The sequence below is a fragment of the Anser brachyrhynchus genome, assembly GCF_964034855.1.
Source record: "Anser brachyrhynchus genome assembly, chromosome: 13".
Classification (NCBI taxonomy): Eukaryota; Metazoa; Chordata; class Aves; order Anseriformes; family Anatidae; genus Anser; species Anser brachyrhynchus.
Window position 1 is genome coordinate 5832818 of NC_137708.1, and position 20602 is coordinate 5853419.

General features: G+C 35.1%; 1 protein-coding gene across 2 annotated transcripts in view; it reads right to left on the reverse strand.

The window, feature by feature from the left end:
* The window catches only part of LOC308176882 (uncharacterized protein), a 436002-nt gene that overhangs the window by 273838 nt on the left and 141562 nt on the right, over positions 1-20602 (reverse strand). For both annotated transcript variants that reach the window (XR_013938713.1, XM_080553232.1), the window contains one exon: positions 5117-5265. The gene's annotated coding sequence lies outside the window, so the exon portion shown is untranslated. The remainder of the gene's footprint in view (positions 1-5116; positions 5266-20602) is intronic.

Below are 20602 nucleotides of genomic sequence, written 5' to 3' on the forward strand. Positions count from 1 at the left end.
TAGGAAATCAAAAAGCATTAGGTTTAGTGAATTTTCTACACTGACTAAGCAGACTCATCAGTTCAAAGACAGAAGGAGAAAGGAGACAAGGAGTTCAATTCTCCTTAAATGTAAGTTACTGACAAAACTGTGATACTCATGCCAGCAAAGCTGAACAAAACAGGACCCTCTGAAGTAATAAATCCTCTGTACAGTGAATCTAATGGGCAGTATGTGCTTTCTTTCAGGCAAACTGTCAAAATTAAAATGAAAGATATGCAAAAAGGGATATATTCATCTTACAGAACTATTTAGAAAATAAAACTGAGTGATCTGGTATGCTTCCTATCTGCAGACTGTCAGTTTTTAGAACTGGAAAAAACATGTGACCTAACTTTCTTATTATTATCACAAATTCTATTAAAGATAAAGTGTAATAAGATAAACACTGAGAAATATTTTTTATTCTCTAAGAATAATTATTTTAAAGTTTAAGTAAACTGCAGGAGTAGCTTGCTATTCTGTGCTATGTCAGTCATTTCATGTTACATTACTAAAATATATTCTGTGAAACGAAAAGGTCTCCCAATTAGCGTCTTGTCCAGAATAGAATAGAATGTCCAGTCCTTCTATTCAATCATACTGACAGAAACCTTAATTATTCATAAGAAAAATCAGTTAAACTATGAAAATCCCAAATCAAACATCAGACAGAGTCTGGGAATACTTCCTAAAGCCACCTGTCCTTAAGATAGATATAGGAAAACAGTAGCACATGCCTTCACACACAACAAGTTCTCACTCCATGCAGCAGAAACCTGCATACCTTCACATGGACTGCACTGTCAGCACAGCCTAAACACAGTTTCATTACAGCATCCTGAAAAATGGGCTGCAGGCAGTTATACCTGTGGCATGAATGTTTAATAAAACAAAGTCAAGTTTGGTCCATACAGACCACTGGGGTGCTTCACAGCAGTTCAATCCATTGTGGTTAGCATTTTGTGCTTTGTAACAATGAATCTTCACTCAGACTTCGCATATTATGGTGCTAGATGAGCATTACATCTAAAATCCCTAAGTAAACTCTCTTCCCTGAGATAAGAGTGCTAGTCTGACACAAGGAAGGAACCACCTAACCCAACAGTCTAACGTCAGCCACACTTTTCTTGTCCCCTTAGGTATAATATACAGTCATTTTAATTTGTTAAGAATTTCTGTGGGTGGGTAGGTAGGTCAAAACCAACATTATATGTTCCTGATAACATAGCCTAACATAAAAAGAGGAGCTAATTTCAGATATCTAAGTTAGCTATAAATCCAAAAAGACATCTCTCTTCAATCACCTCCTCAAGTATGTAAGGTGTCTAGACAAACACCTAGGACACTAAGGTTTCCAAGAAGTACATGAAGAAGTAAAATTATGGGGGAAAAATATTGAATTATATTACAGTCATCAAACAATCCTTAAACATAAACAAGTGAATTCATATGTAGCACTGTTTTGCTCAGTCAACACCTAGCAAAATAAATTCATAAATATAACACTGAAAAATATCATTTTCTGATATGCCACAGCTGTAAACCGATTTACTGACCAGCAGCCTAACAACAGCCTTTTAAATTAGAATGTCAAGTGTTTAATTTAGATATAACCAGATGCTTAATATACAGGATTTGTAATGTACAGTTAATTAATGACTCACAAGTGAAGTTTCTTTGTTTAGGTTACTTGGGCTCTCAACTAAGCAAGAGATTTGAATTACTTGACTGATTCTCCTATTTAGTTCCCTGAATATGAACAACTACCTAAAAACATTACCTGAAACTCTAAGAATAAAAGCAGGGGTGTAGGAAGAAAGTCATAATCCTTTGACAGTAACCTTCTGTAGTCTCCTAGCAGTTGAAAAACATTTTTAGTCATATGTATTATTAGTAAATAAAATGAAACCAAACCAAAAGTACTTGTGATCATAACCTCGAAATGGAGACTAGAACAGTAGGCCACCTTGAGCGCACCACCTTCTTTAAAAGCAATTCACTGAGAATACTTACCAGGAGTAGTAGCACTTACTATAATGACACATTAAGTCATTACCTTCTTTTTGTCTTTCTAAAGGTGCTTTTTTTTTTTTTTTTACATCTTTCATCTACAAAGGTATATTTCTTTTTCTCCAGCTGCTTGATAAAACAAAACAAACAAAAAAAAAATGCAGCACTAGAAGATGTGCTGTGTGATGCCCAGCAAAACTACTGTCCCACCAAGCACATTTCGACAGAGATTACAGGCCAAAAAAAAGCATTTTTAGCAAGTAGATCTGTCATTAAATTGTTTTGTGAGTAGAACTGTTGGCATTGGAACAAAAACAACACTGATGTAGCAAAACCAAATGTGGTAAAAGCACCAAAATGTCAGTTATAGTAAACAGTACTATGGCAATCTTATAAGTGCATCCTGTATTTCTATAAACAGTTAATTAAAACTATTTTGTTTTCTAAATTAAGCTATCACATAACTTACAGCCTACAATACAATTGCTGTGGAATCTGGCAGCCTCAAACCTGAACTTTAATTTTAATTTTAATTTTAATTTAATTTAATTTTTCATGAAGGTACTTAGTTCTCTACATGATTTTGCTTCAGGGTAAAAAGTTCTCTAAAGAATAATTGAATAATCGAGATACAAATTCTAGATTTAAAGTCTCTACGTTAAAAGTTTGGGAATAGAAAATGGCAGATGTTATTTCTGGAAAGCTGAGGCAATACATACTAATTTAAGAAGGCACGTAACAATAGGCATACATTTTCAAGAAAAAAAACCCTCGAGTCTTTAGAAACAACAAAAATCTGATTTCCGAGCAGTCAAGAGCAAACCTGAGAGGAACATTAAGTACAAGTGGTACACGGACTGCTCTCTACATAAACTATTCAGTAATATTACACATTTGTGTCTATCAGGACTTATTTTTACTGATTACCCATACAGTTTTCTCTTTTGTTGAGTGGGTTTTATTAGCCTTATTTCAAATAGGCCAGTTGATAAATTTAGTTATAATTTATCCACCAGATGGCACCACAAGATTTCATAATCAGTTAGACTCTCAGAAAGCAGGAGAGATAAAGCACTATTATAAAATAAGACATGCAAACATGTAAAGCTTCAAATGGTGCTGTGCTGTTTTATCTATTTAGGAATATCTCTTTGCACCTATCTCCATCCATTAAATACCTTTCTGTAATATAATTACTTTCAGGGACATAACAGAAATCTTCCAAAAATTAAATGACCCAATAAAATAAATCCTGCATATTCAGAAGTCAACGACACATCAAGACTGACTTCACCCCTCTCCTGTCTTAAATGTTACTCAGTGCCATCCTCATGTCTTTCAAAGTGAAACTATTATGCTCTTATTATAAGAAAAACAGTCCATCGATTTATAACAGCTCATTACCAGCATTTAATAATCTTACCTTCGAGCATTTTTAGCTAAAAATAAAAAAGCAAACAGCCTTATTAAGGGAAAAGCTTAGAAACAGAACACGTGAAGCCTACATACGCATTCAGACTGCTTTTATTTTACCTTACACACCAAACAAGTCAGATGAACTTTTAGGACTGTGAAGAAAAACTATTCGATTTATTTTCTCTCTCAAGTTCCAAGGACCCCAGTAGCTTCCTCCAGCCCGTTTGCTTAGTTTATCTGCACTTTTCCTGAACAAGCATGTTCTCAGTGAACCTATGCCAAATGCCCATGCTGTTTATTGACTCTTGCTTGGCCTATTTTCCAAGTCTTGCTTCAACTTGAACTGTTCCTTCCCACACCAACCAAGAACATTTTGATTCAGTTGATTACAGTTTCATTATTTGATACTTCAGCTTTTGGTAGCTCTCAGAGGTGTCCAGGGGACTGAACTGAAATGTAATTCCTCACAAATTCATTACATCTTGTATGCAGAAAGTACTTGAAGTTACAAAGAAAGTTACAAAGAAATATTCATTATTGAACACCATCATAGCTGGTTTCATCAAGGTAAGAACACTAGGATATATATATATATAAAAGGCATTAAACCGCTTTTTGATTGACATTATTTAAGAAAAATAAGTTTTTGTGTCGCATTGGTGGCATTTACTCCCAAATTCCCCTTCTCCTGAATTTACCATCTTAAGTCAGTTGTAACACTCACACAAGCGAATATATCTAGAACACAGTCATTTAATTTCACATCTGTAAGCCCTCCTGCAAAGGACAGCATCTCTTAGAGATTACCCATGACTATAATGCCAGCAGTCAGTGAAGCATTCTATCATCACCCTTCCCTGTGAGTTTTAAGGTTGATATTCAGCTCTCTGAATCCAACTATATCAGTCTCACCAACTCTTGTCCAACTCTTTGGCAGTGGTTGAGAGACTTCCGTCTGCTGCAGAATGGTCACAACTGGTGCAATAAATGCCGAGGGATATTTGTGTATCTTGTGTACCTGCAAGATCTCTCTTCTGTTACCTTTACCATAGGCCCTTCACCCTTTGTATACCTCCTCCAAAGATACTTGGAGTTCATTGATATAATTGTTATTCTTTAACAGGCAACAGAAACAGTCTTTCAACTGATCATCCTCAGTGAAACAGCACAGAGAAGCAGTTTACTTGTACTTGAGTCTGGTTGATGAACTGCAACAACCTGGTACTGCATGAAAATAACCCATAGCAATGACTGCAGATAAATTTTGTTGGCTTGTTTTTTCTTTTCTTTTCTTCCCCACCCCATCCCCCCCCCCCCCCCCCCCCCCGTTTTTTTTTTTTCTTTTTTTTCTTTTTTCTGGGCTGAAGTGAGGAACTATTTCATTCTGTTTGACATTTTTTGAACTAATGTGTTCTTACAAATGAGTGGCCCATGGCAGCTGCCTGCCGACATGAGTCTTCAGTGATTTACAGCACACATACCATATAAAGACAAGCACACACACACAGAAGTGCAAAAAACTGAAGTGGCAAAGCCTGTTACAAAGGGAAAAAAAGTGTGAAAAGCTGAAATGACATAGTCTATGTTAACAGCTTGTCTCATGATCACAAACTAGAATAGCTGTTAGCAGCTGGCGATTTAAAGAAAGAGGTAATATGAAAAGACTTACATATGATATCCTCATTTTTTCTTTTGTTCACTGGTAGTGTTATGAGCAGTTGAGGATTGTTGACATAGTATTTACAGATAGCCGGATATAAAGTTTGGACAGATTCAACTCATCATCAAGAGATGATTTCCAGCAAATATTCACAATGCCTGAAAAACAAAGCAAAACAAACAAGTCCATACAGAAGTACCAACTTCATCATTCTGAAAGTAAAAAAGAGAGAAATGAAAACCGAAAAACATTTGCAGTAAAGCTGCTTAAAAGAGAAAGGACAACAATAAACTGAGCATGAGAAGCAAAGTTTTTTGTTTGTTGTTTTTGAGCGAAATGAGAAAACATCAAGACCATTTATCAGCGTTATACCTTAACTTAACAAGGAAACATATCCAGAATCAAAAGAGTGAATAACATCAGCATATCTTTTATGTTTTCCATTTTCTTATGTGCATGTTTTTGTCCTTAAAATATTTACATTCAGACTGAACCAAATGAAAATATTTTTTATGTGAGGACAGATCATTCTATGCGTATTTTGTACAAGGAAATCTAATGCATCAACCACCTCTATATTTCTTTATCTCTTTCTTAAATTAAAGTGGGCATTTAGCCTGCTCATGTAATGTGAAAAAAATAAGCACAAAACTCACAATTATAGAGTTCAGTACATGGCACAAAGAAGTACGCAGCAAAAGCATTATTCGCTAATGAATAAACATGTGCAGCTGACAACAGATATGTAAAAATCTGAGTTAACAATTGTTAGCTAATTATTTGTCACAAATCACTGAAAATCACATACTTTTCACTCCCCTTAGTCAGAATTTCAAAATCAATGCACTTTAAAAGCCTTGTATTATATCTGTTTTGTTGTTGCTTTTAAATAAGTGTCAAAATGAAGTTGTTTTTGTTTTTTAAAGAATTACATTTAGAAAATATCTGACAGCCCAAGAAATTCATTGATGTTTTTAACTTCAATCATTAAATAAATCATCTGCTATTGGAAAAATGAAACAATTATGCAGAAATCACTATATTCATGAATGTGTTGTGACTTTAAAATGCACTATACTATCAAGAACAGTAGGTTACAATAATAAGTCTTCCCAGAAGTATTAGTATAGTTATACACAGTGCTGCACTATTTCAAAAATGAACACAGCAATTGCATAGAATCCACTATAATAATGAACATAGCACACACAAAATCAAATGAAATTAAAACTTCACTCTAGAGGGGTTTAGTATTCAGTGACTAGAAACTTTCAACAGAGCTCTGCTGTTGAGAACAATTTATGTCCTTTTTCTATTAGACACTTTTTAAGACTGAAAGGTTAAAATGGTCTTACTCCAACTATCCCAATTTCTCTTCTGTTATTATGAAGATTTTAACAGAACTAGTTTAAAAGCAGTAGAACAACAAAGATTTCATGGAATCACGGAATTGTAGGAGTTGGGAGGGACCTCGAGAGATCATCAGGTCCAACCTTGTCGAGTCCACAATTTTTACTCTTTTTCAGAAAACATCATTGCTTCTGGGATGTTTTTGAATTTCAATGTTAGCTGCACTGAGTTTCTACCCCAAGAGGAAGGAACGAAAGTGACAGAATGCACACGAGATGCACTGAAATACATCTGCTCCAATATTGAAGCAATTGGCACTCAGCCATGTTTTAAACAGAGGAGAAAAGCAACATTTCTTCTTGTGGTATTTTACTCAGTTTACTTAATTTAGTAGTTGCTACAGCATCATCATCCAGAGATGCAATGAACATGAGGTAAAGGCTTAAGCAGTTTGCTTCACCTTTACTACACTTTCTTTACTATTGAAGAAATGTAGAAAATCTTCTCATAGGTTTGATTCAGAAAGCAAGCAAAGCTGTTTCTCTTAACTCTTTGCTGACTCCAGAACACAGCACTAACATAAGAAGGTAAACACACCCCAATAAAACTGTAAAGAACAATTTTATCTTTCCTATCAGACTAACATCTTTAAAAGAAAGCACTGTGGGCCTATGGCTCCATTTAAAAGAGACAGAGTTCTGTCAAGAATTTGGAATATACTATGTATTAGTTCTGTTTTTCCACAAGTAAATGTAGTTGAATTTTTGTTCATACCAGAACAAACACAACTCCCTTCAAAATAGTAAAGTTTACCTCTAGGATCTAAAAACATACGTAATACTTGAATTACCTTTCTACAGTTCTTTCAACATGTTTAGATCTATGAAAAAAAAAAAAGGCAAATACAGAAGGCTTGTGGAACAGATGCATTGTATTCTATCAGCTGCATGAAATAGCACAGCCAAGTCTGACCCTTGTCATTTCTCTGTTTCTCTTGAAGCCCAGTATCAGAAGATTGGATGAAAAACATACATACAAGAATAGCTTCAGCTCTTATGTTCACAAATTTAAAAAGTCTGGAAGCATTACATGAAGATAAATTAAGGATTTAAAAAACTAGAAAGTGAATAATGTGATCCCAAAATGTAATATCCTTTCAAAATTTCTATGTAGTGTACAATCTTGTGATCTTCATTTCTGACTTCATTTTCAAGGACTGGTCTTGAAGATTTAATTAAAGCTATGATGTTCACCCTGACTTTGGGGGACAGAGAGACCTATATTGTATAGGAGATGTCTCACCTGAGAAACACATGCACAGCCTCCAAATAAAGTCAGAATTGCATTTTACCTTTGCAGACTTCACAAGAAACATAGGACATAATTCTAAACTTGACATACATAGAGGAATTCTACCATAAATATGAAATGACACTGCTTTTAAGCTGCATAGTTATAATGCATGAAAGCATCTATTGAAGTAGCTGTACTGTATCAGTGTAGTCTATTTTAGCAGATAAACTCAGGTAAGTTTCACTTAAAAATGTACAAACTCACACAAAAGTCATTCAAAAAAAAAATCAGGATTACAGACTAAAGATGACCTACCAGCTTATCCAGACCAGAGGGTAGCACTGTATAAAACATTTCTCATATAATCTCATCTTATTAAAGAAGCCCTCATTAAAGCCACTAGTGAAAGATGTGTTTGTAATTCAGTCTTACGTGATCCTTGAACACACATTTTGAAAAATGCAAATCTCACTAGCAGAAACTTTTCAAAGTAGTTCAAATTGAAACAGCCTTCATGTCAAAAGGAGAAAGAAAGCAATGTGTAGAGCTGATCAGTATGAAAATATAAAGGAGAAGACTATAGGAAAAAGATTTTATTGACATTCTAGAGATTTGAAATTATGGTTGAAAGAGGTTAAAAATACACACAAAACTGATAACAGAATAGATGTCCCTGCTGTTCTGAAATCTTATGGTGTACAGACTGATAAGCAGCTAGGTATTAGAGCTACTGAATTTCAACGTATTGGTCAACCACTTGGATTGCCATAGCAACCAACACATAACAACCAACAGCATCTGCCTGCTGCATATGCAAAGGCCATATTATCTTTTTTAATTTAACTCGTTTCCAAGACAGCATTGCCTTCCACCTTCATCATTCGCCACGCTACTAATGCAATCCCTTACACAAGCAAACACTTCTACTCATGCTGATCCCATACTCTCCACTAGCTTTTCCAATTCTCTCCTCTCATGACATTTTTTTTGATCTCCCCAAAGAAACATGAAGATATACAGCCCTAATTTAGTAATTTTACTAACTGATTTATTACTCTATAAATGAAATGGCATATTTTTTCAATATCACTAATGAAGACAGTTTCGAAAGTGGTATTTTAGAAATTTAAATAAATTTTATTTGTTTTAAGTCTATTAGAAATTTATTTAGGAAGAATTAAAATAGCTAACCTGTGCTAGTATTTCCTTCGAAGACTATCAGAACTTAAATTAACATCAAGACAGAACAATAATCTCTGACACACACATCTGGCCTTGTTCTTTTGTCTCTGCTAACTGAGATTCCAGATCCATTTTCAAGCATGTACTCCTTCATTAAGGATTTCAGAAGCGTATACCAAATTTCTCTTGTTTCCTAATGCAATTCTATTTTTGCTTTATTTCATGCTCTTGTACATTTTTGGTACACTTCTGGTTGTGTTTTTTTGGGTTGTTTGTTTCTCATGTCCTCATCCCTCCCCCCCCCACCCCCCCAATACAAACACCTCTGTCAAAGAGAACATAAAGAGAACATATTTACAACATTTTACTACACAGCATCTCTTTTACAAAACTTTTATTACAACATTCTTTTGAACCATTTTTTTTTTATTTTCAAATATTTCAACTGATTGAAATGATTAGTTTTGAAAAATGTAAATGCCATGTGTTTTCCTAACCGCTTCTACCTGCGTTCATAGGAGAAACATACAAACCTTTGGTGATGTCCTCAAAGTCCCTGCTGTTTAACTTGTTTCTTGAAATCTGGAAGATACCTCTTAAAATATGAAAGATACCTGGACATAAAACTATATTCATGTCACTGCCCTGTTTAACAATTCCAGAAATCATCCCACTACTTATTTTACATGTTCAATTTAACTGTTCAGAAATAGCTTCCAAACCACAGCCAGATCCTCAAAAACATTTAGCATTTAATCTTCACTCTTCCTCCAGAATTTAATAAATGGCTTCAAGAAGTGCACCAATACTAGAAGATGTACATTAGAATTTGTTGAGCTACAAAGCATTCTGTATTTTTTCATTTGATCCCACACAATTAAAACAGCAAGGTGGTATACATATTAAATTTTTTATGGTGATTGATTCCTGCAAAGACTTCAAAGTCTATTTCCCGTGCCTCCCACAGAGATATAATTATTAATAAAAAAAAAAAAAAAAAAAGTTTCCTTTGCCAAGCTTTCTGCACAGGAACTTTTGCTTCATTGCTGGATAAAATAACATGTTCTAAAATTTGAAGTAGTACTCAAAATATAATTATTTTCCCTTAAACAGTGAGACATACTGTCATACCATTTTGATAATAGTGTGTCAAAAAGGCTTCTGGTAGAATTATGCAGAGTATACATATAGCCAAAGTGGGGAGATATGGACTCGATAAGTAGACCATAATGTTGGTGGAAAACTGGGCCAAACTGGTAGAACCAAAGGGTTGTGATCAGCAGTACAACATCATACTGGCAATTAAATATTGGCAGCATCCCTCAAGCATCCCTGGGCCAAAACTGTTCAACAGCTTAACAACCTGGACAACAGCACAGAGTACACCCACAGCATGTATGCCCACAATACCATTAATGGCAACAACTGCTACATTGGAAGGCAGAACTGTTATTCAGAGGAAAGTTGGCAGGCTGCAGAAATGGTCTAAGAACCTCATCAACTTCATAAAAGGCAAATGCAGAGTCCTTCATCTGTCAGGGTGCAACTCTACACAGCAGTACACATTGGGCAGTAGCTGGCTAAAGAAAAGCTTTAAAGAGATGTGAGGGTCCTGACATGAATCAGTAGTGCCCTTTCAGTGAAGGCAGCCAAACACACACCAGGCTGGATTAGGAGAAATGTGGCTACCAAACTGGAAGAAATGATTACTCCCTTCTATCAGGATTTGTTTCATACTGTATACTGCAGCCTGTTTAGAAAGCCTTCAAGCTTGAGACAGACACTGATACACTCCAATGAGTCCAATATAGGCCACAAAGATGATTTAGGGGGATAGGGCATGTGATCCATAAGAAGAGGCCAAGAGAACCATTTCTTCAGTTTTAAGATAAGACTGGAGGGGATATGGAGAGGGAATGTCTTATTCCTGTCTACATCTGCCAAAGGTGGAGAAAAGATGAAGCCAGACTTCTTGTAGGTACACAGCACTGTGAAAAGAGGCAACAAACACAAGCTGCAACAAGTAAAATTCTGATGAGGTGTTTAGAAGTCTGTTCAGAACAAAAGCACAGCAGTTCAACAACTGCCTGCTTATGTTCAGATTGTGTCAATCATTGCAACTGTTACTGAACCTTTATTAAGGATAAATTAATATTATCACAAATCAAATGTATTTTCTATCTGTTACATTAACATTGTGAATTCGGCACATCCTAGAAGATATTCTAAGAGCTTCTTGCTTTCTTTGCCCCTTTTTCAAAAATAACAGAAGAGGCTTATTAAGAGTTTATTTTACACAAAATTGTATCATGCAATAAGGCATGGTAATAAATAACATTCAAACCAACACTGCTTGAAAGCTAAGTCTTCTAAAGTCAAGAAGTGTGGCTTTTCCTCATATCTCACTACAAAAAATGTCAGAATCTTTACAGGTAACAGATCAGTCCCAAACATACACCAAGTACTAAAAAGAAAAACTTCCTGAATAACAGGGGACAATAGAAATACCAACAGCACCTCTGAGTTTTTCAGTTCTGAAGTTGCTCTCTTAAGCATGGATACAATTCTTCTTTTTCCCAATTTCAGATTCATTGGTCTAGCTCAATGCTGTATAATAGCGTATGACCACGTCCATCCTTTTGTTACAGCTGACAAAGAGCAGAGATATGAATCTTGGTCTCTGCTTACTTGCAATTCTCTCCCTTTGATCTTATGGGAAAAAAAAAAAAATCTTGAAAGGAATTTTGAGAAAAAGTTGTTTCTGTGAAACTCCTTTTCTGAAGGGCAAGAAAGAAAGGGGAAAAAAAAAAACTCTTAAGCAAATGTAATGTTGAGTTAAACCTGCACTTCTCACTAAGCTGCTTCCTACTGGAAGAAGCTACGCATGAAGGAGTCACTCAAGGAAAATAAAAAGTACACTGTAACCATACTTTATTAGCACCCAGACACTGTTCTTTAACAAACAAAAAAGAGTAATTTAATGTGTATAAAGCATACACATATATACTTCTTGTTTGTGAAGGATTAATGAGTGCTGGAGAGCTGGAAAACCAAAAACATTGCTAAAATTTGAGGCTACTGAAAGGAAAAATAATAAAAGAAATACTTTATCTGTGTATGTAAAAGTTCAATTACAGCTGTAAAATCAAGAAAATTGAGTGGTGAAGCTATTAAGTACTAAGACACTACTGTACTTAGCACAAATGCTAGAGCAGTTCAATTAAATTCATTTTAATTACTGCAAACCAGCACAAAATGTATCAATTTACCATGTATTAACTCAATAGCTTAAAGTGCAGCTAAACATTAATGAACAAAAAATGAGATGAAGTGATAAAATACTACACTGAACAAATTAGCAAACACTGAATGCAGTAACATTTCTGAATTCACAAAAGTTAATCAGATAAAGCCAATCAGATAAAACTGAATAAGCCGACTTTTTCCTAGAAAAAGAGGTTGTGTTTTTTTTAAGTCGTTCTATTATGTAGAAATACAGAAGGCTAATTTAGGTATAATTATATTTTTTTTTCCGAAATGAAAAGCAAAATCAGCTCAATTCCTTAAAACTGATGAACAGATGTTACCAATTTTGTGGAGCAGAAATCCTTTGAGATTGCTGTACATAATCAATATATTCTGACAATTGATATATTTTGACAGCTATTCTTACAGCATCATTGTCCAGAAAGACCTACAGTTACTACTTCCTCGACCAAGCTGTTCAGCACAGCTACATTTTTAGCCTGACATAGAATGGACTCCTTTTTTCAGCTTCGTGGCAGAGGGAAAGCATTGATATTATGTTATTTCAACACTTTACTTAAATATACCTTACTCTTTTTTATTTTTGAAAGAAGAAATAACTACTAGTATACAAATTAGCATCCCAGCTGTAACTTGCCCATATTCTATAATCTACTTCAGCAAACTCAATTGTGTAGCAAGGTCCAGGGCTTTGATTAAAATATATATAATATATATATATATAAATCAATGTAAAGTACTTACTGAAGCAGTGATTTAAAGTGGATAGTGTTGCACATGGTAAGAACACTGTGCTATCTACAAAATTTATAGTATTCTGTCCACTAGTGGAAGTTTAAAAAACAGACTTTTAGGTCACTGACCCACCTGAAAGCAAAAACTGTTTGAGAATTTGACATTTTCTTCAGTAAATATTAAATTTTGATCTCAAGCTCAGGGGAAGTACTAGAGCAATCCCTTAAATACACCTAGGAAGATGCAAGAAAAAGCTGGAAGGCAAATTCACTTAGATTTGTACTCACAGAAGCACTTCACAACCATTGTGCCATTCTTCTACCCTTGCTAAAAATCATGTAATTTCCTTGGAGTTACACTGATCATGAAGTCCGCAGTTAGTTTGACTGGCTACAGCATGAGCTGACTTGGTTTGACTTAAAACATTGTTTAAAAGGGCAAAAATACATATAAACAGTTTAGTAGTGTGGCAAGGCTCAAACAAGGAAAAAACCAAGGACAGAACAAGTATGTTACTTGTATGTTACAAGTATGTTACAAGTATGTACCCTCTGGTACTACCCTTGGCCACAGAGGTACTCACCAGTACAGACTACTGCAGCCACAGCTTTTAACATCACCTGTAGTGCCACAGTGAGGCCACAGCCATGACTTCCTCTGTTTTGCCTTACTAAACCAAAAAAAAATCTGCACCCGTTAGCTCTTCCAGTTTCCAGTGCTACAGCTGTTCATACCAGCTACTGCCTGGTAATTCTAAAACAAAATGGTGTTTGGTGCCACAGCAAATAGATGCTTACCAAGCACCGTAATCATTATTTATTATAAACCGGTATTGATACAATTGCTTCAATAGGAGAAACTGTAGATGATGCTGAAATAAACAAGTGAGAAATATAGGACATTAGGAATATGCAATACACACACACACATAACTATACACATGACCAACAGTGGAAACTATTATATGCAAGATAATCACTTGCCATTTACCTCCAATTTTTCTGAATAGTGTCAGAAAAAACATCTGTGCTTTATTTAAAGCATCACTTCCATTTGTCTCCTGCAGCACTGCAGCAGTACAGGAAAGCATGTGTGTTCAGAATCAGTTCTTTGTACATGAAGCCTAAGGTAGAACTATTAGATCAGGATGGTTAAAGGCAGAGTAGATTTTCAGTGGATTAATAAATAGCCATTTTTATACTCAGTCAAACGACACTTTACCTGTAAATGAGGAAACAGTAATAAAGAATATGCATACATAATATGAAAGGAGAGGAAAAAGATTCAATCTACTTCCTAGATACAGGCTGCTTTACAGGTTAAAGCCTGTAGAAATGAGTGATGAAAATGTTTTGCTATCAATTTCCCGATGGAATAAATTTTACATGTTTGTAAGCTCTACATTTTGTTGATCTATGTTCTACATGGTCTCTCACTGTTTAGAACATTTGTGCATAACACTTTGCTGGCTTGCCTGCAATGCTGATGGAAATTTGTTTTGTTTTCTTTTTAATTTTATAGTTTTAGCATAATGACATTTGGGAGGACAGAGTAGCAGTGAGTTTCCTCCACTGCATTTCATTTCAGAGTTCACACATGCTAGTTCACAACTAGTACACCAGTTTAATTATCCTTAACACCCCATAGCATTTTAACTTTCAAGATCTCCAGGAAACAAATACTGAAAATAGGAAGAGATGTTATTTCTTTTTCCATCACTACCACTGTTCTCTACTTTAGGTACACAAAGCTGTAAGTGTGGCTTCCACCCATTGATGAAGCAGCATGGGAGCATAGAAACAGCTGGAAGTGCAGAAAGACAATGGATTTCAGCAGCTGTTAGGGTCCTGACTGACAGAAGAAAAGAAAACCAAGAGCAACAAAGAATGGTCTGATAAAGGGTATAGGGTTATGCATAACTGAGATAATTCACTATATTCATATAATTGTCTACTTAAAATCACGTCAATTGTTAAGACAGTATAAAGAACGAAAATATATTGACCCCCATCGATATCCTTTTCTAAAAGCTTTCCTTGGAAATCAGCGATATTCTACTCAAGTTTTTTGAAGTTCACTCATTTACTCAGTACAAAATTTTATCGCATGCTGTAATAGGAATGAATATACACAAGGCGGTTCTTGTTTTTAACTTCTGCTTGCTGCTACAGAGATAAATTTCAAAAACCTCTAGTTAAATGTTATTTTGGATGCCCTTGATAGCGTTCAATGCTAACAGCTTCCAAAGACCCTTGGGGATTTCAGTAAATATTTGATAAATTTAGCAGCTGATTTAAAAAGCAGCTAAATTTAGGCTGCATTTTTCATCATGTAACCTAAAAAATCCACACCTGCACAAGATCATCAGTTACCAGTTTCCACTGAGATACCTTATGAAAATGCTTGTTCCATAGCAAGTAGTAATGACACACTGTCCTTAGCGCAGTCTTTTCTGTGTATACCAGAATGACAACTGGAATACCTCAAACTTTGAAGAATCCTTTGCAGCAAGTATATACAGTTGAGGAAAGATACTCAAGGACAAAGACTATACCCATATTCAACCTTTGAGCTTGAAGGCAGAATGAGAGTGAAGTTTAAACATGAAAGAAAATGCAGATCTTCATTTCATACATTTAAAATGGATGGAAAATGAGTTGAAAATGCTGGTATCAACTATTTTTCATATAACAGCAAATTAAAAACTAATTGGCAAAGCCAAAGCCAGAATTGTTTCAGGACTTACCTGCAACCATCTGGGAATGGAATTTCCTTTTCCATATTCCTACTATTACATACAATTTAATTTCACAACTGATTACTTGCATTTACCTACCATATAATGGTATTTACAATGTGTGACACAAAATCTGGCCCAGATGAAGGAATCTATTCAGATCAAATCTTATTTTGACCCAACTACCACTTTTTTGTCAGCAAAGAATTTGGACAATGTTTACACAAAGAGTTTCATATGAAAATGTTTTACGTGTCAATGTCTGAGTTCAAGGAGTCCTACATAAGCTGATTATGATTTAACAGCTAACAAGGCAGCAATTTCTTTTAAGAGCACAAGAAAAAAAAAAAAAAACAAAACTCAAACTTCCATAAAACACGCTCTTGTCATTTATGTTAATTCTACATTAAATCTTCAAAAACACTGTTTTATTTGCTTAAGTAAAATGCTTGTTATCCCTACTACAGGCCCTAAAAATTTACGTTAAGGAGACTGTGATGCATTCAGAGGTCCATTATGTATATAGACTACCAAACTTTTTTCCTCTTAAATGTCCTGAAAGGTAGCTATTACTCACCTGGTAGGATTTGCTAGTGTGGATCAGCAATGTTCTAACACTGTCACATAGCAGAGACTGTTCTGAAATACAGGATAGCTACTAACAGAAAAAGACAGCAAAATCACTTCTTATAGTGATTAGAAATCACTGTTAAATGTGTGACTCCAAAGGGAAGAGGAAGAATGAATTTGTTATCCAGAGCTCCCCTTTTCCAACTCAAGATATTACCACATTTTCTGCAATAGGTGCCTTCTCAATATGCTCTTAAAAATGCTTCAGCAGAGAAAATAGTGTAGTTTAGTATGTAATACAATTAGTTTTAGGTATTTCAATTAAAGATCTTCGAAGGTCTTAAGTCAGACAGACAACCAATGGCCATAAATAAATTTAGGCTAGAAATCACAGAGATGTTTTTAACTATAAAAACAACAAAACAAACTTTGTAATAGCCTTGCAATTGGAAGACAAGAATCAAGCTAGTTTTAATACTGTTCAGAATACGGACACAAACTGATTTATTTTCAATCAGAGCTCTTATATGCACAGCTGACTAATAGCTAGGGAAAGGGCCACTAGAAATGGAAAGAACTTTTTGAACCAGTGTTTCCAAATTTTTCTACCCATTCATTTTGGAACAAAAGGATATGTATGTATGCGCTCCATAAACAATCTATCAATTCAAAACAAATAAATGCAGTGTGTGTATTTCAAGCATGTGATAATTTTGAAGTAATTCATATCCCTTTAATCTAAAAATATCTTCTTAGAGATATTTGTGATTAAGTATCAGCTGCAGCTACTTTGCACAAAAGTGGAAGATCACATCTGTTACTGAAAAACAGACCTGGAGCATGCTGACACCGTTGAGCAGGGAGCAGCAGAGAGGGGAGTTCTGCCGAGGACAGTATAATGAAGTCCCTTGAGCACATTCCCCAGAAGAGAAGTTATCACTCAAAATACCCCAATTTACAGCTCTGTCTGTTGTGTGTATTTAAAATTTCCTATGTATAAACTCTCACTGATGATTAACAAGTGTATTCCTTTTTCTTTTTTTTTTCCTTGAAGTTGGCTTAATGTTTGTTTGAGGTAATCTTCTGCACATTAGCCACATGACTCTCAGTTATCAAACATTTACTACTTATAGATGGCCTTGTAAACTGTTAGTGCCTATTTCCCACTGGCTGTGAATATACAGACTGGTTGATATACAGACAACAGAAATGAAGCAAGTCTTACTTGGAGGAGTAACAGAAAGGCCATTAAGTCATCAACTTCAATTTCTAAATAAGAAATAAGGATAATTTTCCTTCTAGTATAACTCTTGAAGTTACGACTCTACTGCTTGAAACTTCAGAAAGCCTAAAACCATAGTATATAACTTTGCAGGATTAATTACAATCATATGGGATTTGGTGGTGGGGGAGGTTGTTTTGTGTGTGGTGTTTTTTTTGTTTTTTTTTTTTAACAAACATTTAATAATGACCATTTATAAGCAATTAAATGTTGACTACTTAAAGCATAGCCCTGCAGAATAAGAGGGAAAACAAGCAAAAAGTATTCCTGACTTTCAAATGAAAAAAAAAATATGTACATCAATTGTACAAATATATTACTAATCATAATCTGCACAGCATTGGAATGTGAATGAGAACTCAGCACTCTCCCACTCTCCTCACAGATTTTTGCCAGCTCAAGTTGCACCTGTTTTTTCCTCTTCTTTATTTTTTTCTTCACCTATTACACAATGCAAATGAAACCAATGTCTCTTCACCTTTTAGAGCACTGAAGAAACAGAGACACACTACTGCCAACAACTATTTCAATGCAATTTAATTTTGCAAAATTCATTCAATTCCACATGTAAATTTGTTGTATTATTGTTGCTAAGAGGTAGTGTTCACATGCAATGCAAACAGTTCAACTTCAGATGGCTAGCTGGAGTTCTAAACTTTCATCCTTGTATTGCTTCTGTGCACTCCTAAACAATCTGAATCTGTAGAAAACCAGAAAGTTCATGTTCTCAGCAGTCCTCTTTTCTCTAATTTGTACAGGGATTAAATTTGAGCTCTTATGTGCAGCATAATGAGTACAACATCTGACTGTACCACAAGTCCCTCTTGCTCTTAGGCTGGCTGAATCTGAGAGTACTGCAGATTGTTGCATCAATGGAGCGTGAGGAGAAGCACGTAAGTTTTGACCACTTCCTAGTGCCCACCAGCTAGTCCATTTATAAATCTGCCCTTATCAGCTACAGAATCTTCTGGGTTTTGGTCTGGGTACAGGAATATTATGAATGCCAGCTGGATCTGGAAGCACAAAAATATTCAGCATATGAATAAATTCTGTTTCTTAACAATGCTGAAATAATTAACTAGGATTAGACCTTCAAAGTTCTTCATAAAAGATGCCTATTTCATGATGTACAATATAGGCACAAATCACTTCTTCCCATTCAGTCAGAATTCCCACCTGAGAGGTGTCAGACAGTATTTGATCCTAAAAATCCTGTTGGTAAACTACAACACCAAGAGATGCCATTATGAATGAAACTGATTGAACAGTCTGAACCTGAATGAACTGGAAAATGCCAAACAAGCATTTTATAAATATGGTCTCCATTATTTTAAAATCTGAAACAACAGAACATATAAAACGTATTAATATTTCAAACTGTTAGATAACCATCTGACGTTATCAAATGACAGTGTATTGCAGGCCTCAAACTGAATCCAAACAACGGTTTAAATCAGTACTCAGGAAAGAGCAATTCATCCCTCTATGCTTTGACAGATATTTCTGAATTTCAATTCCAGAATTAATTTATCCAGTTTATGCATTTACTTTGAGTGATATTTTTTTTTTCCTCTTCTTAATTTCTAGGTGTTCTCTGGCTCATTCTCTTGTAAATCATGGAGATACACAACAGATCCATTTGTGAAATTGAACAAGAATTCAGTTATAATTGGCCTTCTATTTTCTAGCTTCATATTGTTGCTGAGGTCATCCATGCAACAGACAGCTCTCAAACTGCTGACAGTTAAGAATTACAAAGTACAACTGGGACTGCTTTCTTTTCCCAAGTTCTACTAGACAGAACTGTGGCAGCTTTAGGAATATATTAGAAATACTAAAATACTGACCTCTGTATCTCACCTAACAAAGTACAAATTAGCCATTACTATGAAGTGTACTTGATTAATTCTCCAAGCTGCATAAGAAAAGAAAAAAAAAATCCACCCCAGACATGAGAACACTTTGCAATTTTAATCCCACTTCCCAGGCTCACTAGAGGGCATGCTTTAGCCAGGAATGTACTCCAGTCAGCAGGGCGGGACAAGAAGACAAAAAGACCTTTAGAATGCAACAGAAGTGTCTAGTAAAAATGTTTAAATTGATTTTTAATCTGATCTATCCTTTTCATCATGCCCCAAAACTACAAGATTACCAAGATACCTTTTAGGATGTGTTTCCCTCCAAAATACAGAGGACGTTGGATGAGGAAAGACATTTGCCAAACTTAAGTTTAATGAAACCGTGAAGAAGAATAATCTCCCCAAAAGTAATGGTAAACCCAACAGTTTCAGAGAAAGGAACAGACTTGTTTCAGGTGATTCCTTGGAAATTTCATGATGATTGATTTTTGCATTTTGTTTGCAAGCTCCAACATCTGATTTTCATGCTAACTCTTTATATCCAGAAGCCTGAAAGTTAGCACCCCCTTTCAAATAAAAGTATCCTAATGGATGTCCAAAAGAACTTAAGTGAATTTTCATACATCATGTCTTGCCTTCCTGAAGCACAAACCCTTAGATAGAGGTGCCAATGACAACCACAACCATTTTGAAGACCATAATGCCTTCCCGGAGACTAACTACCACAGCAGTGTTGCAGAAAACAAAACAAAACAAAACAAAACAACAACAAAAAAAAGGTAGTATCTTACAAAGTAAGATGCACAACCCAGTATTTTAATGGCTCCTCACATAAAAATGTTTAAATTGTACTACAATATAATTGTAAAATTGTATTGTAACATAATTGTAAAAATATTGTTACTGTACTGTAGTATTTCCTACATTTACAGCAATATTTCCTCTGAGGTACTGCTTCAAATTCTAATGATGGGCAGGTCAATGGGAGACACTGAATTGTTCCCCAGGATTTAGCTTATCTTCATTCTCCTGTAGCTGACTGTTCAGTATAAAGTGGTATCATTATTTTAAAAGCATTTCTAGTTTTCTGTAGGCACATATTAACAGTGAAGAAAAATAATACAGTTGATCTGAATGATATTTGGAAATGTTCAATGCTAAGGATGCTACCATGTGAATAGATCGTATTTTCCCTATTACGTAGTTTAACCTCTGACTTA